Here is a 24,024-nt window from a genome sequence, read left to right on the forward strand (position 1 = left end):
TTATACACCGCCAAGGCTGCCCTTTGTCACCAATTCTGTTCATAACTTTAATGGACAGAATTTCTAGGCGCAGCCGAGGCGTAGACGGGGTCTGGTTTGGTGGCATCAGATTTGCATCTCTGCTTTTTGCAGATGATGTGGTTCTGTTTGCTTCATCAAGCCGTGATCTCAAACTCTCACTGGAGCGGTTCACAGCCGGGTGTGAAGCAGCTGGGATGAGAATCAGAACCTCCAAATCTGAGACCATGGTCCTCAGTCGGAAAAGAGTGGCATGCCATCTCTGTGTCGGGGATGAGATCCTGCCCCAAGTGGAGGAGTTCAAGTATCTTGGGGTCATGTTCACGAGTGAGGGAAGAATGGAATGGGAGCTCGACAGGCGGATCGGTGCAGCGTCTGCAGCGATGCAGACTTTGTATCGGTCCGTGTGGTGGAGAAGGAGTTAAGCCGAAAGGTGAAGCTCTCGATTTACCGGTCCATCTATGTTCCTACCCTCACCTATGGTCACGAGCTGTGGGTCGTGACGGAAAGAACAAGCGGCCGAAATGAGTTTCCTCTGCAGGGTGTCTGGGCTATCCCTGAGAGATAGGGGGAGAAGCTTGGTCATCCGGGAGGATCTCAGAGTAGAGCTGCTGCTCCTCCACATCGAGAGGTGGCTGGTGCATCTGATTCAGATGCCTCCCGGACGCCTACCTGGTGAGGTGTTACGGGCACGTCCCACCGGGAGGAGACCCCCGCGACGACCCAGGACACGCTGGAGAGACTACGTCTCTCGGCTGGCCTGGGAACGCCTCTGTATCCCCCCGGAAGAGCTGGATGAAGTGGCTGAGGAGAGGGAAGTCTGGGCGTCCCTGCTAAAGCTACTCCCCCCGCGACCCAACCTCGGCTAAGTGGTAGAAAATGGATGGATGAATGGATGGACATGCTATATCAGTTTCTGTGAAGATGTGTGTGTACAAAGTCATTTTGCATGTTCAATAACAAGCCGTGATTCACTGCCAAACTTCAGCAACTTCGTCAGGCTAAAGAGGATGCCGAACAAAGAAACCAGTCCCAAGAAACCTGCAATCTCGGTTCTGAATGACTTCAGGCCTATCGCCCTGACATCTGTGGTCATGAAGTCCTTTGAATGCCTTGTGCTGGGCCACCTCAAGAGCATCACAGGTCCCCTCCTGGACCCCCTGCAGTTTGCCTACTCAGCAAACAGGTCTGTGGATAACGCAGTCAACATGGGACTGCAATTCATCCTAGAACACCTAGACGTACGGGTACCTACGCAAGAATCCTGTTCGTGGACTTCATCTCTGTGTTCAACACCATCATCCCCGAACTCCTCTCCTCGAAGCTTCTCCAGCTCAGCTGACAGGCAGGACACAGCAGGTGAGGCTGGGGGACACAACCTCATCCACACATACCATCAGCACCGGGGAGCCTAAAGGATGTGTCCTCTATCCGCTGCTCTTCTCTCTACATGAACGACATCGAGCTGTCAAACTCCTGAACTTTGCAGAAGAGACAACAGTCACTGGCCTCATTAAAGATTGTGACGAGTCTGCATTATACAAATGCATAGTCTGAACACACTCAAGACTTTAGAGATGGTCATGGTTCCTGGGAATTAGTAATTAGTTTCTCAGTACCTAAAGTGGGAGACCAACATCAACTCCATCCCAGCAGAGGATGTACTTCCTGCGACAGGAGCTGTTGAGGCAGCTTTCCACGGCATCCATCGAATCGGTCCTGTGTTCATCCATCACAGTGGTTTAGTGCTGCCACTAAAAAGGACAACCTACGACTGCACCTACCAAGCAAGACAGCCGAAAAACGCGTTGGTACCCCCCTACCCACCCTTGATGATTTGCACACTGCCAGAACTATGACAAAATAATGCAAAATCCTCTTGGATCCTCCACATCCTGGTCACCACCTCTTCCATCTCCTTCCTATCGAACAATGCAAAAAAAAAAAAAACACCAGACATTCCAATAGCTTCTTCCCTCTTGCCATTAACCTCTGTAACAGTTAACTTACAATTCCATTGTATAACATGCTGTCAACATTGTCTTGAGATTGTTGTCATATCGCTGTCGGGCCATTTCTACATTATTCGTCCACTCCCTGTAGTAGTCTCGTCACTCTGCACTTTTTGCATACAGTATTTGTTGTTGACCAATACTGGTCACTCGTGCTTGAGAAGTCTGTACCATTCGCACAATTGTCACTGTACCAGATGATCGCTCTATTATTCCTCTCAAACTGCTCTAAATTGCTTGAAGACGGCATCATTTGCACAATTGTCAAAAATAAATAAACAAATCGATAAATTGTATCAGCATTACCACATTACTGGTAAACTTTCATTGCTCAGTGACTCTCAGTACTGTGTTTTATGTTTTTATGTCTCAAAGTATTTTTTGTCTAATGGCTGTCTGTTGTCATACTTAGAGCGGCTCCAACTACCGGAGACAAATTCCTCGTGTGTTTTGATATACTCGGCAAATAAAGATGATTCTGATATACAACCCTAATTCCAATGAAGTTGGGACGTTCTGTTAAACATAAATAAAAACAGAATACAATGATTTTCAAATCATGATCAACCTATATTTAATTGAATACACGACAAAGACAAGATATTTAATGTTTAAACTGATAAACTGATATTGTTTTTAGAAAATAATCATTAACTTTGAATTTTATGGCTGCAACAGCTGGGAGAGGGTGATGTTTACCACTGTGTTACATCACCTTTTCTTTTAACAAAATTCAATAAACGTTTGGGAACTGAGGACACTAATTGTTGAAGCTTTGTAGGTAGAATTCTTTCCCATTCTTGCTTGATGTACAGCTTCAGCTGTTCAACAGTCCGGGATCTCCGTTGTCATATGTTACGCTTCATAATGCGCCACACATTTTCAATGCGAGACAGGTCTGGACTGCAGGCAGGCCAGTCTAGTACCCGCACTCTTTTACTACGAAGCCACGCTGTTGTAAGACGTGCAGAATGTGGTTTGGCATTGTCTTGCACGGACCCAGAGAAGCCGGCGGCGTTTCTGGGTGTTGTTGATAAATGGCTTTTGCTTTGTATAGTTGAGTTTCAAGTTGCACTCACGGATGTAGCGCCAAACTGTATTTACTGACATTGATTTTCTGAAATGTCCCTGAGCCCATGTGGTGATATCCTTTACACATTGATGTTGGTTTTTGATGTCCTCAATGACAACATCGCACAACTTATGAGTGACGCCGAGCACAAAACCTGAAAAGATAAAAATCTTGCCTAAATGCTTGGTTGCATGGTGCTGATCTTGGTGTCCCAACTAAAGTGGAGTAATCTAGAGGACGCTCGAGTGAAGAGCAGACTGGAAGATGAATAGCATAAACAAGTCCAGTTGTCTACAAAACTGACAGAAACCATCGCACGTTTAAACACGCCTCCTCGATGTTGAAATGCAACGTGATGATGCGGAGGCTCAGATAGCCAACCTAACTGCACAGTTGACGTCTAAGGACGGCAGCGAATTAAACTGTGACGATGATGAAATCAACCCAAGCCCCTAGCTCTAGCGAACTAACTTCCATAGATCAACAACAACAGCTACACGACGCTTATGCAGAGATTGCCCAATTAAAAGCTAAATTGGTAGAATTAGCCGACCGACTGTCAAGGACCAAGTGCTCGAATTACGGGCTGAGCATCAGTGAGCAAGTCTTCTGTTGCGTCAAGCTTCCGGTGACATCCAGTGGTTCACCGAACGCACCAAAACGCTCAAAGCAGAACACTCCAAAGAGATGGAACAGTCCTACGACCTCAAGACACGGATGGCAGTCCTGGAGACGGTGCTGTCCCGCCTCCAGCAACAGGACCGGGAGGATGAGTTAGCCCATGTCAGGTGTGAGCTACAATGAGCAGCTGTCCACCGACTCTCTGACCCATCCCATTGCTCCGGCCCCTGCTAAAGATAGGCCGTCCCTCGCCAGAACTGTCACAGAGCCCAACAAAACATCTCCAACCTTTGGTCCAGAACCCACCTTCAGGGGGCGCCCTGCGACCTCCTCACGGGTGTCGGCAACCACAAGTCGCAGACTCCCTTTTCGACTTACCCCCGACTCTCCCTCAACCCAGCACCACTCCAGGTATGACTAAAAGACAAAGTTGCATGCAACATTCCGAGGTTCGAACCTAAACTGAACAGGTCACACGACACAGGCGCGTACCTTAGAGACCTTGAATTTCACCTTAAACGGTTCCCTTCCGCTAGCACTGACGACAGACTGTACCTTATTAAACTTACGCCTAACCGAGAAGTAAGTAGCTTAACTGAACAACAACGGGCTCGTACTGGCCGATGAGCCGGCTCTCTGCCAAGCATTGTCTTAAGAATTTGATGATCCAGAGGCCGCAACCGGCTTATCTGCAGCCCTCACAGTTAAACAGGGGAAACACCACAAGCTTATTACTGCCAGTTGCGTAAAGTGTACTTCGGAATTTTAAACAAACCGAATATGGAAGAGGACCAACATTTCATAACAGTTTGTTGAAAACCTACATCCAAACACTAGCCACCACGTGGCCGTGGCAGCGTGCCTGCACACACTGTCCAGTGCCCAACTGCGTGAACTGGCCGCCAAAGGTTTCGCTAAACAAAAACACCCTCCCTCTAAAGCACAAGACTCGGGCGTCTTCTTCACAAACGAACCACCGCAGATGGAACTAAAGGGAGCTAAGGGCAACACGCGTGCGACTGACACACAACGTTCTGATGATGTTAAACCCGACCATGAAAAGAAGTCGTTTAAACCAAATAACCAATCTCGGCCCGTATATATCAATGGTCCTCGTAACCAACAACGCCAATCCAATGATTAATCCAAATCATGGAATAACTGCAACCCTGATTCGCACCAAAACTTGGGGCACCAATATGTAGCGTGTATTGGCTTAGGATAAAACGTAATTTATTTCAGAAATAAATTCGTCGAACTTGAACGCCTGCATTCACTTCCGGGTTAGACAGATTTACGTTTTTTACGTCATAATCAATCTAATTTTGTCTTGTAAAGGGCACCACCTCTCTTTTTAGATGTGTAAAACATTGGGAAAAAGTGATGTAAAATCTTTATGTCTCATAGTCTGAAGGTTGCTACAGGAATTAAATAAGAGTTCTAGATTCCAGAGGTCTCTTGTCATATCCAAACACACAAACGATACAGGTAGTGGGTTTTATATCAAATGTAATGAAATCTAACAGGGGAATCTACAGGGGAACAATGCAGAGAAAATCAAAACAAAGGACAGACGAACATTGGTAAAGACTCAGAATCATCTTTTTTTGTCAAGTATGTCTGCTTTAGTATGACAACAGACAGACAATTGACAGAGAACACTTTTGAGACATAAAGACATTGACAAAAACAGTCACTGAGCAATAAAGAATGCAGCCCTATGGGGGCCACAAGTCAGTGCAAACTGTAGGCCGGTCCCAAGCGCGGATAAATGCAGAGGGTTGCGTCAGGAAGGGCATCCGGCTTAAAACTTTGCCAAACTAATATGAGCGTTCATCCAAAGAATTCCATACCGGATCGGTCGTGGCTTGGCTTAACAACCTCCGCCACCGGCGCCGTCAACCTGCAGGGTGCCGTTGGAAATTCAGCACTGTGGGTCGAAGTCGCAGAAGAAGAAGAGGTGGAAGTGGGTTCTTTGGCAGAAAGCGAAGAGGAAAACACAGAGCCTAGAACTGAATATGGGGACTTTGAATGTTGGGACTATGAGAGGAAAATCTCGGGAGTTGGTTAACATGATGATTAGGAGAAAGGTTGATATATTGTGTGTCCATGAGACCAGGTGGAAAGGCAGTAAGGCTAGAAGTTTAGGGGCAGGGTTTAAATTATTTTACCATGGTGTAGATGGGAAGAGAAATGGAGTCGGGGTTATTTTAAAAGAGTTGGTTAAGAGCACCCAGAGAGGAACTGTGGTACTGCATGCGGAAGTCTGGAGCGGCAGAGAAGTATGTTAGAATAATACAGGACATGAACGAGGGCAGCAGAACAGCGGTGAGGTGTGCTGTAGGTGTGACAGACAAATTTAAGGTGGACGTGGGACTGCATCAGGGATCAGCCCTGAGCCCCTTCCTTTTTGCAGTGGTGATGGATAGGCTGACAGATGAGTTTAGACTGGAATCCCCGTGGACCATGATTTTTGCAGATGACATTGTGATCTGCAGTGAAAGCAGAGAGCAGCTGGAGGAACAGTTAGAAAGATGGAGGCATGCACTGGAAAGAAGAGGAATGAATATTAGCCGAAGTAAGAGAGAGTATATGTGCATGAATGAGAGGGGTGGTGGGGGAAGAGTGAGGCTACAGGGAGAAGAGATAGCAAGGGTGGAGGACTTCGAATACTTGGGGTCAACCGTCCACTACCACCACCTTACAGTCGGTAACCTCATTCAGATTACATCATCTGCACAAGATGTAATCCACCTGCATGCTTTGACCTCCGCTCTTGTAGGTCACCCTATGTTCGTGCCTCTTCTGGAAAAAAGTGTTCACTACAGCCATTTGCATCCTTGTTGCAAAATCTACCACCATCTGTCCTTCCAAGTTCCTTTCCTGCATGCCGTACTTACCCATCACTTCTTCATCACCCCTATTACCTTCACCAACATGTCCATTACAATTTGCACCAATTACAACTCTCTCTCTGTCTGGGATGCTCAGAACTACTTCGTCTAGCTCCTTTCAGAATTGCTCTTTCACCTCTAGGTCACATTCTGTGGGGCATAGCCACTAATCACATTATACATAACACCCTCAATTTCAAGTTTCAGCCTCATCACTCGATATGATACTCTTTTCACCTCCAAGACATTCTTAGCCAACTCTTCTTTTAAAATAACCCCGACTCCAATTCTCTTCCCATCTACACCATGGTAAAATAATTTAAACCCTGCCCCTAAACTTCTCGCCTTACTGCCTTTCCACCTGGTCTCCTGGACACACAATATATCAACCTTTCTCTTAATCATCATGTCAACCAACTCCCGAGATTTTCCTGTTATAGTCCCAACATTCAAAGTCCCCACATTCAGTTCTAGGCTCTGTGCTTTCCTCTTCTCTTTCTGCCGAAGAACCCGCTTTCCACCTCTTCTTCTTCTTTGACTTCGACCCACAGTAGCTGAATTTCCAACGGCGCCCTGCAGGTTGACGGCGCCGGTGGCGGACTTTGTTAACCCGAGCCACGACCGATCCGCTATGGAATTCTTTGGACGAACGCTCATATTTGTTTGGCAAAGATTTAAGCCGGATGTCCTTCCCGACACAACCCTCTGCATTTATCCTGGCTTGGGACAGTCCTACAGTTTGCACTGACTTGTCCCCCCCATAGGGCTGCATTACTGGTTATCTGGTAATGGCGGGACAAATTATTATTATTTTTTGACAATTGTGCAAAAAGATGCAGAGTCCTCTAACACTTAGAGCAGTTTGAATGACTAATCTCGCAAAAGTCCGGTGCAATGACCATTGTGCAAAGGGCGCCGAGACTTCAAGGAGTGTATGCAGTATAATCTGGGACAATGTTGATTGTGCAAATGTTGCAGATACTCCTCAGTCAGTGTGAAAATGGGGCAGATGCTACTCTGGCATGAGTGGCCAGTATTGGTCAACAACAGATATGCAAATAGTGCAGCGTGCCGAGACTACTACAGTGAGTGCACGAGTAATATATAATTGGCCCGACAGAAATGTGACAACAAACTCCGACAAAAAAATTGGCAGCATGTTGCAATGGAATTGTAGGTTAGCTGTTTAAGAAGTTGATTGCAAGTGGGAAGAAGCTGTTGGAATGTCTGCTAGTTCTAGTTTGCATTGATCGGTAGCGCCTACTTGAGGGAAGGAGCTGGAAGAGCCGGTGACTGAGATGTGGAGGGTCCGAAAGGATTTTGAACGCTCTTGTCTTAGTTCCGGCAGCGTGAACTCGTGATACGAGTAGAATGGCTTACAGTTAAAAAACAGCGACTCCAAATGCGGGCTGCAGTGTGTGCTGAGCTCCGTGACGTCCGTACACCATTTTTCGTTGAAAATGAAGAAGAAGCCGGGAAGCATGAGGGCGCCATCGGGTACAGCGTCACAAAGCCAAGTCTCCGTAAAGCACATGGCGGTGGAACGTCCGAAGTCTTCACTGGCCTTTATCAGAAGATGAAGCTCGTCCATTTTGTTGGGTAGGGAGCGTAGATTTGCGAGGTGGATGGACGGAAACGCCAGTCTGTATCCTCTCTTGCGGAGTTTCACTTGGATGCCGGTTCGCATCCCTGTGTGGCGGCGCCTCCGCCTCGATGCGCCAAAGAGCGCAAAACTGAGCGGATTTGCGAGGTTGATGAAAGAAAGTCTGGAATAGACTCCTTGATGGTTAGCAAGTCTCCCCTTGTGTAAGTGTGTCATGTAATGTCTCCAAAGACGAACAAAAAACACAAAAACAAAAGCAATGGTAGAGAGCGTGCAACCGATGCGACCACAAGTGTAGGCGCCATTTTACTGAACACGGAGGCTGAACTCGTGATGTGAGGGTGGAATGAGCATGTGCGATGACAGTGCGAGAGTTGTGAATCTCTGTGACTGTCGACCTTCCGGGTGGTTGGCAAGAGCGCTCACGAGGGATGGTTTGAAGAAAAAGTAAGAAAAGAAGAGAAAAAGACTCACTTCAGGTGCAGGTAGGCCGGAGCGCTTCCAGTGGCGTTGTTAGCCACGCCGTCATGGAATAACTCTCACCGCAATTCCTTCCCAACGGAGGCTCGTCTGTAAACTGCCCCTCTCCCAAAAGGGTAGCTTTGGGGGGTTGGCAGGTGCTCCCTGCAGTTCACGCTTGGCAGTGCAGCAGGGAAATTCAGTGCCCCTCAGCCTCAGTCACCTCGTGGTGAGAGGTGGGGCTCCCGGGCTGAGCCAGATCTTTGGCCAGAACGAGAGTGCGAGAGAGCGAGAGAGAGAGAGAGAGAGAGAGAGTCAGAGAGGGAGAGAGTCAGCAACAGAGCAAAAGAGCTTCGACCATTTATGTGCCTCAGAGAGTGGCCCGCCCCCTTTGACCAAATGGAAGGAATACTGCGCCTTTAGAGTCGCATTTCAAAATAACATTAATTCCCAACTAATGCACTGTTTACACGCACTGTTTAATCTATGCAATAAGTGTTTCAACCTTATGTAGTGGCTAATAACACTGACTGTGTGTTTGTATAACGTTTCTGTGTTCTTTTTTAGATAAATTGCATATTCCGTTGGCAAACAAATTTAACCAGCAGACATTCAAATTTGGAGAAATACAATCACTAGTGACATTGGTCTGGTGGTAGACAATGGGAGCATTCATGCCAAGTTCTTAAAATGTCACACAACATTCAAATTCGGTGAAGCTGGTCCCGACTGTTGTTGCCGTTGGCAGTAACCTTCCACCGCCAGTGCGTGTCGCTGGTGTGTTATCCATTGTCCCAGAGGTCTTGAGTTGCATTTCAAAGGGTATATGGTCCTTTGAACTTTTATCTTGGCATGCAGGACCGGAGGATTTTCAAACTTTTTGGATCGGTGTCTTGAGCCCTGCGCACACAGGGGGTCTGATGATGACTGGGAGCTCAGGTTTCTGGGCTAACTGTTCATTAATTTAAAGTCAGGTTTTCTGGTCTCTGATGAGCTCCTTCAGACTTGCTGGTAAATCATTTAGCGTCCGTTTGAGATAAACCAGGTGCCCGTGTCTGTCTATCTCGGCGGGGGACAGAGACAGGGATGCAACCCAGTCCGAGATTGGGGGTCATGGTGCCATCTGGCGAGAGCATGTCCATTACACCATGTAAAGATGACAAATAAATTGAGATTTCTATAGTGATTCATGGAATAGACACTGTTACGTTTATTCTTGTCTTTTTTCCACACAAAACAGACTATTTACTGGCACAACAGTGCATCTAAATAATTATATATGCAAATAGAATAGACGACATATAAATATACAAACACTATACTGCCAAACGTATTCGCTCATATGGCCTGACTCAGATATGAATTTGGGTGACACCCTTTCTTAATCCATAGGATTTATTATGACATCAGTCCACCGTTTGCAGTCTCAGCTCTAATTCATCCAAAAAGGTTCTATCACACTTCATGCACATCAAACTCTCTCATTCGTATCTTTAGGAACCTTGACTTGTCCACTGCTGCACAGTCAGGTTGGAACAGGAAGGGGCCATCTCCATACTGTTCCCACAAAGTTGGAAACGTCCAAAATATTCACCCTGAGCTCCAGTGAAAGAAACTCTGAATGAGTCAGTTTGGGGATTACTCGTTCTTGTTCCAACATGTCTATGCACCAGTACACAAAGCAAGGTCCATAAAGACATGGATAAGAGAATTTGGTGTGGATGAACTGGACTGGCCTGCACAGAGTCCTGCCCTCAACCGATAGAACACCTTTGGGATGCATTAGAAGAGAGACAGTAAACCAAGCCTTCTCGTCCAACATCAGTGTGTGACCTCACAAATATGTCCCTGGAAGAATGGATAAAAAGTCCCATAAACTCACTACTAAACCTTGAAAGCCTTCCCACAAGAGTTGCTGTTATAGCTGCAAATGGTAGACCAACATAATATTAAACCATATGGATTTGGAATGGGATATCACTTAAAATCATATGTGAGTCAAGGCATGTGAGCAAATACTTACATGATATAATGTATATAGATATTGCATCTCCTCGGGGCTACGTCCACCCGTCCATAAAACTGAGTGAAACCCCTGGTAGCAATTACTGTATCTGATTTCTTAAATGAAAAGCAATATAGTTTTTATAAATATACATGCAGTGTCATCCTCAGGGTTTTTTGGCTCCTTTTGTTTTTTGTTTTTGTTTTTTCTGTGGGAGGCACTCCAAATGGCTCTTTGAGTATTTAGGGCTGCCAACCCCTGCCCGACACCTACTTAATCCCATGGGTGTTGCTCCATCATCATGCCCTGCAACCAGACCCCCAAGGAACCTTGAATATGAGAATGCCCAATGCAGTCGAGTGAGGAATATTTCCAGTGTGCCATATGAGGTCGATCTCCTGCGTGACCTGTCCTTTGATGAGAGGTTTGTAGGAATCTCCCAATCCTGACCTGGTAGACTATATTCCAGTCGCCGGAGGCTTGAAATGGATATATTTTCACTACATGTAGGGACGTGTAGGCATAAGAAAGATGTTGGGTAATTGATTGACAGTTGATAATTAAGCACGTTCAGTGGACACGCCCACAGCACTCGAGAGCAGGAAGAAAGGCAAGATTTGTCATGATTTTGAAGCCTTGTTTTATATACTTGCTGATTTAACTCCTGGACAAATTTGGCAAAGTTGTTGACAATACTCTTCTCTGTGGTGTGTCAAATTTAGAAGACATTCTCAGTTTACAGTTTTTTGTTTTTTTTAAAAGATTTTTGTCTTCCTCTTTGCTCACTTACCCTTTTGTCTTCAACTCACATCGTCTGTCAATTCTTTACCCGTTTTACCTATTTTCACAACAACACAGATACGTTTCTTTGGAATGGGTGTTTATTGCTTATTGCCTCTTTATTTATCTTCATCTTTGCACATCTTGCTCACGCCGTGAGAACTACATGTATTAAGCAACAAACAGAGCACTTGATATACACAGCATGAACATAAAACAAAGCATCAATATAAAATCAGCATCAACAAAAAATAAATACATTTACAACAAATAAATACAGTGAAGAGGTTGAAAGTCCGGTAATATCCTCAGAAAGTTCCTTTGTCGATGTCCCTCTAACTTTGTCATAGTTGCAACACAACAAAAGATTAGTTCCTGACATAGAACACATACAATATTGCAAAACATAATGAACTTATTACATTTCTTTCACATTAAATAAATCCATGTTATATTGACATCAAATTTATTTATTCATTTATTTGCAATATGAAAAATAAAACCTAGGATAACTTAACTAATAAACCTTATGGATTGTTTATCATAAATTTAAGATTTGCGGCGAAACACTTACACTCATTGCAAGCAATTGTCTTCATATTTCTCTTTATTCATACAGTCTAACAAACTCGCCACCACTAAATTTCCCCCGTTGCGTTCCCTTTCTTGTTTCTTTGTTAGGTTCCCCCAATTAGTCCCGAGTTCTTCCTTTGCTGCCCCAGCCTTTCTTCCCTCCCAGTGGCAATGTTTCTAATCAGGGGTATGGAGAGCAAATTAGCAGCCGTCGGATCCCCTCTGCTCTCTCATCAATCCGGTGTAGCTGAATAGAAGCAAATCTCAACCAGTAAAGACAAAATGAATATTTAGTAGTATGGTAGCCTAACCTGCCATTTTAAATGGCCTTTATGTTGCGTGACAAATATCAGTCTGCTTGTGAGTGGATGAGCATTTGTGTATATTTGAATGTGTCAGGGTTGTGGCAGCAGATAAACGCAAGACAATTGGCTGTACGGCAGTAATCATGAAAAGCAGTCAGGTGTGTTATCTTAGCAGTGGTAGCTGACAACCATTCTTACACATCCAGAGAGAAACTCACACGTAGACATCCCTTGATGTTTTCCTCCCATCCAAATTCAATCAGACCGCCATCTGCCCTGCAGAGCAATGTGGCACTGCCCCCATGCATGACAGTATCAATTCAATTACCGAGGAAATGGATCCATATTCAACTCATATAAACCCATACATAGGACTACAAGGAGCTGGTGCTGCTGCCAAAACAAAGAAATGTGCATTTACGGTGTAATAACATTCATTTGGGCCGGGGCTTTGGAAACCATTCTCACCCAGGCATTTGTTGCTGTCACATCTCATTATCCATGAATCAGACTTACGAAACATCAATTCATTTTCGAGCAAAGCAAGGAATGCTACACTTGGAAAGAGACCAACACACATACAGTATTACAGCACATGCAAAGAAAGGAACACAAAAGAGAAAGAGAGAGATTGTGGACTGCTGAGGGGCCCCTTGTGGCTATAGCAAATTTCCAGTCAGAAACAATCAAATGCAGTGCAGACCTTGCTAATTTATTCAATTTCATCCTTTAGACTGCTGTCTCCAGAAAATTGTCACATACACAAAACACACATAGCTACCCACATACATCTAAACATATGCAGAATCATTCATCCATCACATATAACCTACCAGTGGTGACATACTGCAGTAATGGCGTGAGTCATGTCTGGGATGCAGACTATGTTTAGTTATTACTCATTATACCTTTGCTGTTCTTACTTTTCTCCCTATTCATCTATAACCCCAATTCCAATGAAGTTGGGACATTGTGTTAAACATAAATAAAAACAGAATACAATGATTTGCAAATCATCAACCTATATTTAATTGAATACACTACAAAGACAAGATATTTAATGTTAAAACTGATCAACTTTAATGTTTTTAGCAAATAATCATTAACTTAGAATTTTATGGCTGAAACACATTCCAAAAAACCTGGGACAGGTGGAAAAAAAGACGGAGAAAGGTGAGGAATGCTCATCAAACACCCGTTTGGAACATCCTACAGGTGAACAGGCTAATTGGGAACAGGTAGGTGCCACAATTGGGTAAAAAAGGAGCTTCCCTGAATTGCTCAGTCATTCACAAGCAAAGATGGGGCGAGGATCACCTCTTTGTGAACAAGTGCATGAGAAAATAGTCAAACAGTTTAAGGACAATGTTCCTCAACATACAATTGCAAGGATTTTAGGGATTTCAGCATTTACGGTCCATAATATCAGGTTCAGAGAATCTTGAGAAATCACTGCATGTAAGTGGGAAGGCCGAAAACCAACATTGAATGCCCGTGACCTTCGATCCCTCAGGCGGCATTGCATCAAAAACTGACATCAATGTGTAAAGCATATCACCACGTGGGCTCAGGAACACTTCAGAAAACCAATGTCAGTAAATACAGTTCGGCGCTACATCCGTAAGTGCAACCTGAAACTCTACTATGCAAAGCAAAAGCCATTTATCAACAACACCCAGAAACGGCGCTGAATTCTCTGGGCCCGAGCTTACCTAAGATGGACTGATGCAAAGTGGAAAAGTGTTCCGTGGTCCGACGAGTCCACATTTAAAATTATTTTTGGAAATTGTGGTCGTGTCCTCTGGGCCATCAGGACTGTTATGGACGCAAAGTTCATAAGCCAGCATCTGCGATGGTATGGGGCTGTGTTAGTGCCAATGGCATGGGTAACTTACACATCTGTGAAGGCACCATTAATGCTGAAAGGTACATACAGTTTTTGGAGAAACATATGCTGCCATCCAAGCAACATCTTTTTCATGGACGCCCCTGCTTATTTCAGAAAGACAATGCCAAACCACATTCTGTACGTGTTACAACAGCATGGCTTCGTAGTAAAAGAGTGCAGGTACTATACTGGCCTGCCTGTAGTCTATACCTGTCTCCCACTGAAAATGTGTAGTGCATTATGAAGCGTAAAATACGACAACAGAGACCCCGGACTGTTGAACATCTGAAGCTGTACATCAAGCAAGAATGGGAACGAATTCCACCTACAAAGCTTCAACAATTAGTGTCCTCAGTTCCCAAACGTTTATTGAATGTTGTTAAAGGTGATGTAACACAGTGGTAAACATGACCCTGTCCCAGCCTTTTTGGAACGTGTTGCAGCCATAAAATTCTAAGTTAATGATTATTTGCTAAAAACAATAAAGTTTAACGTTTAAATAAACGTCCCAACTTTATTGGAATTGGGGTTGTATAGTTGCTAATTTACTGTTCTTCGCTGGTTGCCCTCAACTGAAGCAGACCTGCAGTTAATGTGTACTATTTAAGCACTCATTCTCTGTCGTTCACAACTTTTAATATTGATTTAAGTTAGCTTAGCAGTTAGCATGACTTCTCTGTCTTTTCGTGCTCTGTGTTATACAATGTACACTATGTTTAGTTCTTCATCAACAACTTTAATGATTCAATTACATTTTTAATGTAATTTAGTATATTGATTACAATGAACCAGCCACTAGGGGACACAACCTAATGTTTTTCTAGTAGCAGTCCCAAGCCTTAGTGCATGTTGAGGGTTGCATCAGGAAGGGCATCAGGCATAAAACATTGTCAAATTTGGCAGAGGTGCTGTCATGTTGAAATTAAGTGAATGGATGGAGCTGGAATCTTTCAATAATGGTCTGACAGCCCTGACAGCAATGATGGAATAAGCATCAGCCTACCCCACCTTGAGCTGTCACCTTATCGTGGTGGAGGAGTTTGTGTGTCCCATTGATCCTAGGAGCTAAGTTGTCAGGGGCTTTATGCCCCTGGCAGGGTCACCCATGGCAAACAGGTCCTAGGTGAGGGACCAAACAAAGCACAGCTCCAAAAACCCCTACGATGATAAAGAATTCAGGAAGATGTATTCCCTTGCCCCGACACAGGTCACCAGGGCCTCCCTCTGGGGCCAGGGCTGTGGGCGGGACTCGATGGCCGGGCACAGCCCAAAAGGGTAACGTGTGTCCCCCTTCCCATGGACTCACCACCTGTGGGAGGGGCCATAGGGGTGGGGTGCAATGTGAGCTGGGCGGTGGCCGGAGGGGGAGACCTTGGCAATCCGATCCCCAGCTACAAAAGCTGACTCAAGAAACTTGGCAGGGAAGGAGGCCGAGCTGGTGTGTGAGGTTGAGAAGTTCCGACAAGATATAGTCGGGCTCATCTCCACACACGGCTTGAGCTCTGGTACCAGTCCTCTTGAGAAGGGTTGAACTCTTTTCCACTCTGGAGTTGCCCACGGTGAGAGGCGCCGAGCAGGTGTGGGTATATTTATTGCCCCCCGGCTCGGCGCCTGTACGTTGGGGTTCATCACGGTGGACGAGAGGGTAGCCTCCCTCTGCCTTCAGGTGGGGGCACGGGTCCTGACTATTGTTTATGCATATGCACCAAACAGCAGTTCAGAGTACGCACCCTTTTTGGAGTCCTTGGAGGGGGTGATGGAGAGCACTCCCGCTGGCGACTCCATCGTTCTGCTGGGGGACTTCAATGCTCATGTGGGCAATGACAGTGAAACCTGGAAGGGCATGATTAGGAGGAACGGCCCCACCCGATCAGAACACGAGTGATGTTCTGTTATTGGACTTCTGTGATGAGCACCATCACGGATTGTCCATAATGGACACCATGTTCAAGCATAAGGGTGTCCATACGTGCACTTGGCACCAGTACACCCTAGGTCGCAGTTCAATGATCGACTTTGTGGTCGTGTCATCGGACTTGCGGCCGCATGTCTTGGACACTTGGGTGAAGAGAGGGGCGGAGCTGTCAACTGATCACCACCTCGTGGTGAGTTGGGTCCGATGGTGGGGGAAGATGCTGGTCCGACCTGGTAGACCCAAACGTCTCGTGAGGGTCTGCTGGGAACGTCTGGTAGAATCCCCTGTCAGAACGAGTTTCAACTCTCACCTCCGGCAGAACTTCACCCACATCCGTGCCTCCATTGCTGAGGCGGTCAACCCGAGCTGTGGCCTGTTGTGGCGGCAATCCCCAAACCCGTTGGTGGACACCAGCGGTGAGGGATGCCGTCAAGCTGAAGGAGTCCTATCGGGCCTTTTTGGCTTGTGGGAGTCCTGAGGCAGCTGATGGTACCGGCTGCCCAAGCGGAATGCAGCTTCTTTTGGTCCTCTCCAGGTCGGGGATGAGATCCTGCCCCAAATGGAGGAGTTCAAACATCTTGGGGTCTCTTCCACGAGTGAGGGAAGAATGGAATGGGAAATCGGCAGGCAGATCGGTGCAGTGATGCAGACTTTGTATTGGTCGGTTGTGGTGAAGAAGGAGGTAAGCCGAAAGGCGAAGCTCTCTATTTACCGGTCGATCTACGTTCCTACCTTCACCTATGGTCACAAGCTGTGGGTCGTGACCGAAAGAACAAGATCCCGGATACATGCGCCCGAAATGAGTTTCCTCAGCACCTCAGATGGGGTGATGGGGCGCCGCTGCTCCTCCGCATTGAGAGGAGCCAGATGAGGTGGCTTGGGCATCTGTTTAAAAACATTAAAACATTTAAACATAATATGTACATAAGTATTCACAACCTTGACTTCATGTTTTGTTGAAGCACGTTTGGCAGCAATCACAGCCTATATATATATATGTGTGTGTGTGTGTGTGTATAATGTGGGCGGCACGGTGGCCAACTCAAAATTGCCAGTAGGTGTGAATGTGAGTGCTACTCCTTCTTCCTCTCCCTCAAATACATGTCCCTGTGGCCCTTCCACTTTTTCCGTCTTATGTCATCTGAAGGAAATGAATCAGAATCACAATCTTCTTTATTTGTCGGATAAGTATGTCAAAAACACACCAGGAATTTGTCTCTCGTAGTTGGAACCACTCTAGTACCACAAAAAAAAATATTTTTCTTTCGGCTTGTCCCGTTAGGGATTGCCACAGCGTGTCATCCTTTTCCATGTAAGCCTATCTCCTGCATCCTCCTCTCTAACACCAACTGCCCTCATGTCTTCCCTCACTACATCAATAAACATTCTCTTTCGTCTTCCTCTAGCTCTCTTGCCTGGCAGCTCCATCCGCATCACCCTTCTACCAATATACTCACTCTCTTTCCTCTGAACGTGTCCAAACCATTGAAGTCTGCTATTTCTAACTTTGTCTCCAAAACATCTAATCTTGTCCATCCCTCTGATGAGCTAATTCCTAATTTTATCCAACCTGGTCACTCCGAGAGCGAACCTCAACATCTTCATTTCAGCCACCTGAAACCATATTGTTGCTCGCAAATACTCACTTCTGTCCACACTCACCATTGCCCTTGGCGGGTTGACCCCAAGTATTTGAAGTCCTCCACCCTTGCTATCTCTTCTACCTGTAGCCTCACTCTTCCGGACATTGATGGACAGCTATGTCACTTTTTTTCATACCTCTGTGTCTTACTGCCCAGAGTGTCGGACATTGATGCGGGAGCTTGCATTAAATGGAGCACCATATCTGAGTGTCGAATGTTGATGGACAGCGATGTAATTTTTTAAAATGTAATTTCTAACATTTTTGCGACCTATTGTTTCATGTTTCATGCTTCATGTACTGTATCATCACCCACTGTACCTGTTTCCCTTGGATTTGCATTTTCCCCTGCTGATTTGTTGAGAGAGAGGTGCAGCCAAAACTGCACCTCTCTCTGTCTCTTTGCCCCACTTTGTTGCTCTCTCATTGTTGCCCTCTATCCCTCTCTGTCTCTCAGTTGCTCTCTTACTCTGTTTCTCTCCTTTTCTACTCTAACCCAACCAGTCGAGGCAGATGGCCGCCACACACTGAGTCTTGGGTCTGCTTGAGATTTCTTCCCAGGAGGCAGTTTTTACTTGCCTCGGTCACCTAATGCTTGCACCTAACGTGGGCTTCAGTTGGTCTTTTAGGGCCATATTCTCCCGTTGGTGTGGAAGTCTGTATTTTATGTGCCTGGCTTGCACGCCTTCAAGGTACACCAATTCTCCCATAGTGACTCTGACACGCACCCTGCGTGTACCCGGCTAGTTTGCGTGTAATTACGCCGTCAACAGCTTGAGAAGCGTGACTCAGTGAAGTCTGCAGGAGGGTAGAATTCTCAGAATGTGGAGTAATTCTGAGACGTGAATGCCATTGAAATCCACCTTGAAAACAAACGGAAAATAATAATCGCCGCATTGCTGATGACGTCTCCACCGCTTCATTCATAAATAATAGGCTAGTGTGCTCATGACTGCATACATCGGCGTTAGTGATAAGCCACCACCGGCATATTGCACTCAACGAACAGCAGCAGCTGCATGCGCTCAACCAGCAGAGCGCATTAATTGAAAGATGCAACGCGACAAGGACATGGACAAATAATTACGGAACTGTATATTCAATAAAATATATATTGTACATTGTTTGGTGATTGTGTCCCACCTTTAACTGGTGTGGAATTGTGAACATCCCTAATAGAAATGCCAAGTGACAATCTTACTGTACTGTGAGTACTGTTCTGTCGTTCCCTGCACTGCACAGGTATTTGTGTGGCCCAGTGACATGCGGTCAGGGTAGGCAAGTGAGGCAGAGCCTCACTACCCCCTGGTGGTCTTTTCTTTCCACTGCATGTGAATAGTAAAAAAAAAAAAAAAAAAAAAAAAAAAAAACATGATTAAATTGTTCCATTTTAGTTCTATGGTCTGTGCTTTACATTGATTTTCTTTTTCAATCAAATATTTATTAAATCATTAAAATAGCTGAATTTTCATATTTCCTATTCAAATGCATAAGAAGCCCAGCTACGAGTCACGTTGAATCATCGCTCCCATGATGCTTCAAGAGACCACGCACACATCCATTCAGGCAGGCTGAGATTGGTCCATGGCTTCACACAAGAGACATTGGTGTTTCCTCATTACATCGCCAATAATATACATTTTATCACACATGTACTGCACTTACTGACGTTTAACAGACTGTTTAATATATTTAATGAAAGTGTGTGACATTTAGTCTTTCTAATCGACCAGAAAAGCCACTAAAAGTGCACAGTGGAGTCTGGTATGTACGGTACCACAATCAGCATGTGGCAGTGTTGGGTTGAGCTTCATAGAGCTCCAGACATCACGTGACTGACAGTGCCTCACCAATCATTAACTCACCGCACGCGACTGGTGTGGCCATCTGTTAATGTTTTTGTCCGCAAACTATTTATTCACCACTTTTGCAGTCCGTGTTGGATTGTTGTTGTGCTAAAATATCCACTGGTGCGCAAGGCCAAGTTTCTCTGCAGACTGCCCGATATTGTTTTTGAGAATCTTCATGTATTGCTCTTTTTTTCATAGTCCCATTTTCTGTGATTAGGTTCCCTGGTCCAGTGGCTGAAAAATACCCCCAAAGCATGAGGTTCCCACCACCATGTGTGGCAGTGGGGATGGTGTTCTTAGGGTTGAAGGCGTCCCCATTTTTTTTTTTTTTTACGCGTAATAAAGGATACAACACTGTCGCCAACCAATGAAATTTTAGTTTCATCTGACCATAAAACAGAAGACCAGAAATCGTCTTATTTGTCCATATAAGCATTTGCGAAGGCCAAGCGGCCTTTCCAACGCCATTTCTGGAGAAGTGGCATCCTCCTTGGTCTGCGTGCATTGAACCCAGCAGTGTCCATTGTCCATGGACTCTCTGCCTTGAGACATTGCCACCAGCATAGCCCTGATTCACCAGGATGGCCTTGGTGGTGATACTTAGATTATTTTTCATCTCTCTCACTATTGTCCTGGCCAGCAAAGGTGTCACTTTTGGCTTCCAATCACATCCTCTGAGATTTTCCATCATGCGGAACGTCTTGTATTTTTTAATAATACTTTGCACTGTAGGCCACTGGTCCTCAGATCCTCAGTGAACTCCTTTGTCTTTGAAATGACTGTCCATAAACCAACTACAGAGATCCGTTGTTTTTCACCTGTTGATGAAAATAGCTGTCCTCAATCAATCAGGGAAATTAGGATGCTTTAGAATAGCTTGAACTATTTAGAACGGTATAGAACTTTGTACTTTTTTTTTACTTTTCCCATAGACTTCGACAGTTTGCAAAAAGTATGAATAATTTTGGACACGACACTTTTTGTTCAAATGTAAATAAAAGCTGAAAAATATTTTTTTCCCCAAAGCGTTGCCTCTTGTACATGATCGTATTATCTTTTCGGAGATGCATGTTGTTTTTCCAAACCAGAAAAAACTTTCTGCTTGTATAAAATTAACTTTCTTCAAAAAATTGCCAGGGGTATGAATAATTTCGAGCTTGACTGTAAGTGGATGGCAGAATGGGCGCTGTCAAAACAGCACAGAGCTACGCACCTTTTCTAACATAAACATACGAGAGAATACGCCCCTTAATGAGAGAGGAGTGTGTGTGTGTGTGTCTTGCTCTATGTGTAAAGTGCCCTGAGACAACTTATGCTGTGATTTGGTGCTATATAAATAAAATTGAAATACAAACCCAATTCCAATGAAGTTGGGACGTTGCGTAAAATGTAAAAAGAAAAAAAAAAACAGAATCCAAAGATTTTGCTAATACACTACAAAGACAAGATATTTATTGATCAAACTGATGAACATTGTTTTTTTTGGAATATTCTCTCATTTTGAATATGTGATTCCTGCAACACGTTCCCAAAGACTCCGAAAGTTGAGGAATGCTCAGAAACCACCTGTTTGGACCATTCTACAGGTTAATTTGGTTTCATGATTGGGTATTAAAAAAAAGCAGCATCTCTGAAAGGCTCAGTTGTTCACAAGCAAGGATGGGACGAGCTTCATCACTTCTTCAACAACTGCATGAGCAAATAGTCTAGCAGTTTAAGAACATTTCTTAATGTAAAATTGCAAGGGATTTAGGGATTTTATCATCTACAGTCCATAAAATCAACAAAAGATTCAAAGAATCTGGAGAAATTTAGCACGGCCAAAAACCTGAAAAACACTAAATGCCCGTGACCTTCGATCGCTCAAGTGGTACTGCATTAAAAATCGACATAATTGTGTGAAGCAATGTTTCTCAACGAGGGTTCCGTGGACTCCTAATGGTTGTTGGTGTAATTTCAAGGGGTCCATTAAAATAAAATATATTTTTAAAAAGATTTACAGAAGTAGGATTATTTTACTCAAATGTGACTGAGACCTTTATCCATCCATTCATTTTTCATGCCGCTAATCTCCACTCGAGGTGTGGGCATGCTGAAGCCTATCCCAGCTGACTCTGGACAAGAGGCGGGGTACACCCTGAACTGGTCGCCAGCTAATCGCAGTGAGACCTTTATCAGAATCAGAATCATCTTTATTTGCCAAGTATGTTCAAAAAACACACAAGGAATTTGTCTCCGATAGTTGGAGCCGCTCTAGCACGACAACAGACAGTCAACTGACAGAGAACACTTTTGAGACATAAAGACATTGACAAAAAACAGTCACTGAGCAATAAAGGGTTGCTAGTTATCTCGTAACGCCGGTACATTATTATTATTTTTTATTTTTATTTTGACAAATGTGCAAAAAGATGCAGAGTCCTCAAGCACTTAGAGCAGTTCCAAAGACTAATATTGCAATAGTTAGGTGCAATGACCATTGTGCAAAGGGTGCCGATACTTCAAGCGAGTAGTGCGATAATCTGGGACAATGTTGATTGTGCAAATGATGCAGATACTCCTCAGTCAGTGTGCAAATGGAGAAGATGCTACTCTGGCATGAGTGGCCAGTATTGCAAATAGTGCAGCGTGGTGAAACTACTAGTGACTGCACGAGTAATATATAATTGGCCCGACAGAAATGTGACAACAAACTGACAAAAAGACAAAAAATTGCCAGCATGTTGCAATGGTATTGTAGGTTAGGTGTTTAAGAAGTTGATTGCAAGAGGGAAGAATCTGTTGGAATGTCTGCTAGTTCTAGTTTGCATTGATCGGTAGCGCCTTCCTGAGGGAAGGAGCTGGAAGAGGTGACCGGGATGTGGAGGGTCCGAGAGGATTTTGCACGCTCTGAGAGGATCTTGCATGCTCTTGTCTTAGTTCTGGCAGCGTGCAAGTCCTCAAGGGTGGGTAGGAGAGTACCGACAATCCTTTTTGATTGTCCGTTACAGTCGGAGTTTGTCCTTTTTTGTAGCAGCACCAAACTAGACTGTGATAGAAGAACACAGGACTGATTCGATGACCGCTGTGTAGAACTGCCTCAGCAGCTCCTGTGGCAGGCCGCGCTTTCTCAGAAGCAGCAGGAAGTACCACCGTTGCTGGGCCATTTTGAGGACGGAGTTGATGTTGGTCGCCTACTTCAGGTCCTGAGAGACTGTAATTCACAGGAAACTTCAGGTGTTTGACAGCCGGTTGCTCTGAGGTGCAGTCGTTCGTGTAGAGAGAGAAGAACAGCGGGGAGAGGACACAACCTTGGGACGCCCCAGTGCTGATGCTGCGTGTGGATGAGGTGGCCTCCCCCAGCCTCACCTGCTGTGTCCTGCCCGTCAGGAAGCTGTAAATCCACTGACAGATGGCAGGTGAGACGCTGAGCTGGAGAAACTTGGATGAAAGGAGTTCAGGGATGATGGTGTTGAACGCTGAGCTGAAGTCCACGAACGGGATCCTCGCGTAGATCCCTGCACTGTCGAGGTGTTCTAGGATGAAGTGCAGTCCCATGTTGACTGCATCATCCGCAGCCTCGGTAGGCAAACTGCAGGGGGTCCAGCAGGGGACCTGTGACGCTCTTGGGGTGGTCCAGCACGAGATGTTAAAATGACTTCATGACCACAGATGTCAAAGCGACAGGCCTGTAGTCATTTAGACCCGAGATTGTAGGTTTCTTGGGGACTGGAATGATGGTGGAGCGTTTGAAACAGGATGGTACTTCACACAGTTCCAGAGATCTATTGAATATCTGTGAGAAGACTTGAGCGAGCTGGTCTGCGCAGATTTTGAGGCAGGATGGGAACACATGGTCTGGACCTGCCGCTTTGTTAATCTTTTGGTGTTTGAAGATGCGTCTCACATCCTGTTCATGGATGGTTAACACAGAAGTCGGTGGTGTGATTGTGGTCGGTGGTGCGGCTGGGTGGGTGTGGGGTGTGAAAGTGTCCTTTTCAATTCTGCAATAGAAGGTATTCAAGTCGTTGGCTTGTGTGCTATTGTTCTCAGCTTGGGAGGATCGTCGCTTGTAATTGGTCAGCGATTGGAATGCATGCCAGACGTATTTAGAGTCGTTAGCGCTAAACTGTTTTTCCAAATTTGCTGCATAGTTCCTCTTTGCAATGTTAATTTCTTTAGTCAGCTGGTTTCTAGCGCGATTATATAGGTCCCAGTCCTCACTCTGACATGCATCCTCCTTAGCTTGGCGAAGCTGCTTAAGTTTGGCAGTGAACCACGGCTTGTTGTAGTTGAATGTGTGAAATGACTTTGTTGGTACACATACCTCTTCACAGAAACAGATATAGGATGTGACAGTGTCCGTATATTCGTCCAGGCTGCCAGCTGAATTTTCAAAGACACTCCA

This window comes from Phyllopteryx taeniolatus, chromosome 10, assembly GCF_024500385.1.
Source record: "Phyllopteryx taeniolatus isolate TA_2022b chromosome 10, UOR_Ptae_1.2, whole genome shotgun sequence".
Classification (NCBI taxonomy): Eukaryota; Metazoa; Chordata; class Actinopteri; order Syngnathiformes; family Syngnathidae; genus Phyllopteryx; species Phyllopteryx taeniolatus.